Source organism: Palaemon carinicauda, chromosome 11 (assembly GCF_036898095.1).
Source record: "Palaemon carinicauda isolate YSFRI2023 chromosome 11, ASM3689809v2, whole genome shotgun sequence".
Classification (NCBI taxonomy): Eukaryota; Metazoa; Arthropoda; class Malacostraca; order Decapoda; family Palaemonidae; genus Palaemon; species Palaemon carinicauda.
In genome coordinates, this window is record NC_090735.1 from 140738369 (window position 1) to 140744768 (window position 6400).

The following is a 6400-nucleotide window of genomic DNA, read 5'->3' on the forward strand; positions in this document are numbered from 1 at the left end:
GGCTATGGCATGAAGTTTTCTGCTAAAAGGTGGATGGCTATGGCACGAAGTTTTCTGCTAAAAGGTGGATGGCTATGGCATGAAGTTTTCTGCTAAAAGGTGGAGTGGCACGAAGTTTTCTGCTAAAAGATGGATGGCTCTGGCATGAAGTTTTCTGCTAAAAAGGTGGATGGCTCTGGCATGAAGTTTTCTGCTAAAAGGTGGAGTGGCACGAAGTTTTCTGCTAAAAGATGGATGGCTCTGGCATGAAGTTTTCTGCTAAAAAGGTGGATGGCTATGGAACGAAGTTTTCTGCTAAAAGGTGGATGGATGGCTATGGCATGAAGTTTTCTGCGCAGTAGTTTCATCATTATTTCAGCTATAGAATATAGAAATCTGCACCCTTCTCAAAAAACTAAGCTTGTATGTATGAAGTTTACATGTATACATACAACTGCCTCTTTTTAATTTTTGAGATGCATAGTAGCGTTGTTTAATTCTTTATCAAGTTATCAACGTTACTACATAAGGGCATCAAATATTTGAAGTTCGGTAAACAATAGTACCGTTCAAAAGAACTTCTCGCAGAAGAACGCTTTTGCCCCCTGAGAGAATCGAACTCTCGACCCCTGGTTTACAAGACCAGTGCTCTGCCCCTGAGCTAAGGAGGCGTTGAGAAGACTGACGGCTAGCTAGCTACTGAACGCGCTACCGAGAATTTATTTTATTCCGATAAGACCCGATCACATGGATATATTGCCCTGAATTTGTGATTCTATCAACGTTTGCGTATATTTACTTTCGTTCTAGTTCATTTTCTAAAAGAATTGTTAAAGGATGTTTTGGCATAATGGGAATTTCGGTAAATATAAGTGTGATTCATTTATATTTGCTGGATTCTGCTCAGCGCCAATTTTGGATATTGTATATGGACAAATAGTAAAAATTATTTTTTAATCAATATGAAACTTTGGCATTTACCGACTGTCAATTATACAAATATTGACAATACCGATTGACGAAATAATATTGTTCTATACCTTAAGAAACATGTTTAATGACTAATAAATGCGATAGGCTGCCTACATACTGTCCATGTAGGAGAGAGAGAGAGAGAGAAAGAGAGAGAGAGAGAGAGAGAGAGAGAGAGAGAGAGAGAGAGAGATTCCTACTATGGATGGAGTATGTGAAAAAAATGACAAACGGAAGAATGCTACGGTACACTCTGCAAAATAGTTTTCTTAATAACATACAACATTCGTTGCATAGCGCAGTTGTTGACAATTGATGTAAGAAAAGGGACACTTAGTTACCAAATATGAATCACACACAATGCAAGTGTGGTTTATATATATATATATATATATATATATATATATATATATATATATATATATATATATATATATATATATATATATATAATATATTTATATATATTTATATATATTCATATATATATATATATATATATATATATATATATATATATATATATATATATATATATATATATATATATATATAGATAAGTGTGTGTGTATGTATGCATATGTATGATGTGTATATATATATATATATATATATATATATATATATATATATATATATATATATATATATATATGTATATATGCTTGCATTTTGCAAAGCTAAACTAAAAATGAAGTCCTGTACATAAATTTTGGCTTGACCACAATAAAAAATAGTAAATTCCAAATGATGCCCTCATAAATCATTTGACTCCCAATCTAGTAAATCATAAACATATACATATATATATATATATATATATATATATATATATATATATATATATATATATATAATGTACATGCACACACATAAATATAAATATATATATATATATATATATATATATATATATATATATATATATATATATATATATATATATACATAATGTACATGCACACACATAAATATATATATATATATATATATATATATATATATATATATATATATATATATATATATATATATATATATATATATATATATATATGATGTGTGTGTGTGTTTATGAATAGAGAAAGCAGAAATATAAGGCTGATTATTAACATGAGTAAATCTAAGATAATGTTCGGTGAAAATACAGAGACAAAACAAATAAGGGTTATGAACGAACCTCTAGAGATTATTAATGAATATACGTACTTAGGAAAGACAGTAACTGTTTCTTCAGGATATGAGACCGAAATTTAAAGAACGCTAAACATGGGATGGGAAACTTTTGGTTAACAAAATCAGATTATGAAAAGTAAAATGTAATTTTCTCTAAAATGAAAAGTTTTTAATCAGGTGGTCCTACCAGTATTAACTTATGCATCAGAAACTTGGAGCCTCACTAAAGCCTTAGAACAGTGGTTCCCAACCTGGGGGAAATTTCCCCCTGGGGGGACATTTGAAGCTACCAGGGGGGAAATAATTACACTACCTACTAGCTAAAAAAAAAAAAATATCAGGTGACAAAGCTAGCCCTGATATTGATACACTGGTGCACAAGAAGCAGCCTCAACCTTCTCTCTAATTCAATTTTGAAGTAGAAGAATAAACAAAAGTCCTTTTATTTTGCTACTAGCCGCTCTCCATATACTGATAAACAGATAGTTACAGAGTAAAATGGATAGAGAGCGGTTAGTAACAACTAACCTCATAGCTCTATGGCTATGCTGTTAGTTGTTACTAACCGCTCTCTATACATTTTACTCTGTAACTATTTGTTTATCAGTATATTTGTATAATGGAAAAATCAATTAGTAAGTCGTCACAGTGTGTTTCAACTATTCTTTCCCTCATACACATGAAGGGGGAAATCTGGAGGGTTGCACTGGGTGCAGGGGGAAATGACAGGAAAAAGGTTGGGAACCACTGCCTTAGAACATAACCTAGTTATGAGTCAAAGAGCTTTGGAAAGAATAATCATGGGAATAACAGATGAACAGCAACGTGGATAAGAGATTAAACTAAAGCAGAGGATATTCTAACATGTAAGAAAAGGAAATGGACAGGACATGTAATGAGGATGACAGATAATAGATGGACATTTAGAATAACGTAATGGGTCCCTAGAGATTCGTGCTCTATTATTTTAGCTTTTTCAAAACCAAGTTCCATTTTATTTATTAATCTTACTTAGGCGTATAAGTTATTGGATTTTTGGTTTCTTCTGTTTATTGCATTGACAGCATTTAATTCTAATTTCTGCCAGAATAATGAAAATGTTCTCTATATCCTATATATATATATATATATATATATATATATATATATATATATATATATATATATATATATATATATATATATACATATATATATATATTTATATATATATATATATATATATATATATATATATATATATATGTATATATATATATATATATATATATATATATATATATATATATATATATATATATATATATATATGTACACGAATAAAAATATATATACTGTGTATATATAAATATATACATATAGAAAGATAGATGGATAGATAGATAGATAGATTAGCTACAACCCTTCGCGGAAAAGTAGGATGCTATAAGCCCAAGGGCTCCAAAAAAGAATAAAAAGCACAGTGAAGAAAGGAAGTAAGAAAATAATTAAACTATATATATATATATATATATATATATATATATATATATATATATATATATATATATATATATATATATATGTACACGAATAAAAATATATATACTGTGTATATATAAATATATACATATAGAAAGATAGATGGATAGATAGATAGATAGATTAGCTACAACCCTTCGCGGAAAAGTAGGATGCTATAAGCCCAAGGGCTCCAAAAAAGAATAAAAAGCACAGTGAAGAAAGGAAGTAAGAAAATAATTAAACTATATAAAGAGTAATGAATAAAAAAATTTAAAATATCTTAAGATCAGAAACTGTTAAAAGAGATCTGTCATAGTATAAACAATGAAGAGAGACTTATGTCAACCTGTTCAACATGAAAACTTTCACTTCAAGTTTGAACTTCTGAAGTTCCACCGATTCAACTGCCTAGAATAAAACTTCTAGAATATTGTAGAGTTGACCCTTATGATGGAGAAGGCAAGACGGCTAGAATTAATTATATACTTATTATTATTATTATTATTATTATTATTATTATTATTATTATTATTATTATTATTATTATTATATATTATTATTATTATTATTAATATTATTATTATTATTAAATGCTAAGCTACAACCCTAGTTGGAAAAGAAAGATGCTATAAGCCCAGGGGCCCCAACAGGGAAAATACCCCAGTGAGGAAAGGAAATAAGGAAAAATAAAATATTGTAAGAATAGTACCAATATTAAAATAAATATTTCCTATATAAACTATAAAAACTTTAACAAAACAAGAGGAAGAGAAACTAGATAGAACAGTGTGCCCGAGTGTACCCTCAAGCAAGAGAACTCTTACCCAAGACAGTGTAAGACCATGGTACAGAGGCTATGGCACTACCCAAGACTACAGAACAGTGGTTTGATTTTGGAGTGTCCTTCTCCTAGAAGAGCTGTTTACAGGATGCACAGTCTGGGAATATCTGAATGCAAAGAATGAACAGCATTATGACAAATCTTATGCGACATGCAGAAAGAAATAACTGAACAACGGTGCCAAAGATTAATATCAAGATCAGGAGTAAGAAGTTTAATAGACTGCAAGTGTTTATCCAATAAACTAAGATTGGAATCAGCTGCTGAAGACCAGACAGGAAAACAATACTTGAATAAAAGCAAAATGAAATAATCAAAACATTGCATGTGTTTCTGGAAAGTAAATTTGCAATAAATAATAACACCTAAATTTTGAAATGGGACGTATTTAGTTGAAGGAAAATTATCAACGCAGAGATATGGATGTTAAGGAACCACTGCCCTCGACCTCCTTATAATATTCAGAGTTTAGTTAGGGTTCAACGTCATGCCTCATAATTTGCACCATCCGCTAAGTTTAGCTAGATCTCTATTTAGGGATTTAGCAACCCCAGATCTACACTCGGGAGCTAGAATTGACGCAAAGAGAGTATCATCACGTGCATATGCAACAAACTTGCTTTTTAGTCCAAATCTCACATCATGGGTGTATAGGATGAAAGGGAACGCTGGATATTACATTCTTATACTCAATATGGCGAACGTCACCAACTCCTCTTTGCAATTTCTTATTTGAAAATCTAACAATGATGCCAAGAAAATAGCCACCTACTCCCAACTGTTTGGATTTGAAAATAAAATGGGCCTCATGATCAACACGGATAAGGCAGCTCTAAATTCAAGGTCACAGTCAAGGCATTTCTGTACAGCATTGGTAGCTGTAAGGGCATCACATCCTCCAAGGCCTTTGCGAAAGTATATATAAATATATAAATATATAAATATATAAATATATAAATATATACATATATAAATATATATATATATATATATATATATATATATATATATATATATATATATATATATATATATATATATATATATATATATATATATTTGTGTGTGTGCTTTTTGTGTTTACTGTGTCATAATACATATAAAAATGCTGTAATTCATGCAATCTCATGAGAAATATAATCTTGTAACAATTGAAATAAAACATTCTTAACAGCCAATAAAAAAAGCTATAAATGTGAGATGTAGAATGTAGAGGATTTTCACGTTCGAAAACCAAAAAATTCTAATCGTAAAATTAAAAGTACGATCAGGACCAAAGACCAAAGTCAAAAAATATTAAAACATTCTAGGACCAATAGTTTGCAACATTATCTGAACCTATGAACAAAAGTCTAAATGATCACCAGAATCTAAGAACATTAATCCATGCCACTATTGGAAACTTAGACTAGAATTCCATGCCATTTACAGAACTAAAGACCAAAAGTCTATACCATAAGAAAAACGAAAGACTGCAAGTTAGAATCAGCTGGAAAACTTGTGATAACAAGTTAAACACAGAGACAAGAGAAGGCTAAAAATCCGAGACATTTTTACGAAGAGGAGAAAAAAATTCTAAACGAAAACAACAAATCCAGTAATATCATAAAACTAAAATAAAATTTACAGAAAAAAAAAACTCAGAACCGACAAAGAATACAAGCAAATTAAAAAATTAATACAAAGCGAAGTTATAAATCCACACTAAAAGCATATACTGAAAAGGTACCTTAACTGAAAATGCAACCACGAAAACAAAGTAAAAAAAATGAAAAAATATAACCAAAATCGCGTAAAAAAAATTTGCAAGTAATACCAAAAGTCCAAAAGAAAAAGGATATATAAAAAATATAATAATAATAATATATATATATATATATATATATATATATATATATATATATATATATATATATATATATATATATA

General features: G+C 29.3%; 1 non-coding gene across 1 annotated transcript; it reads right to left on the reverse strand.

The window, feature by feature from the left end:
- Nucleotides 1–578: 578 nt before the first annotated feature.
- Nucleotides 579–650, reverse strand: TRNAT-UGU (transfer RNA threonine (anticodon UGU)). Its single transcript has one exon. It is a non-coding gene; the product is annotated as a tRNA-Thr (tRNA).
- Between the last annotated feature and the right edge of the window lie 5750 nt (nt 651–6400).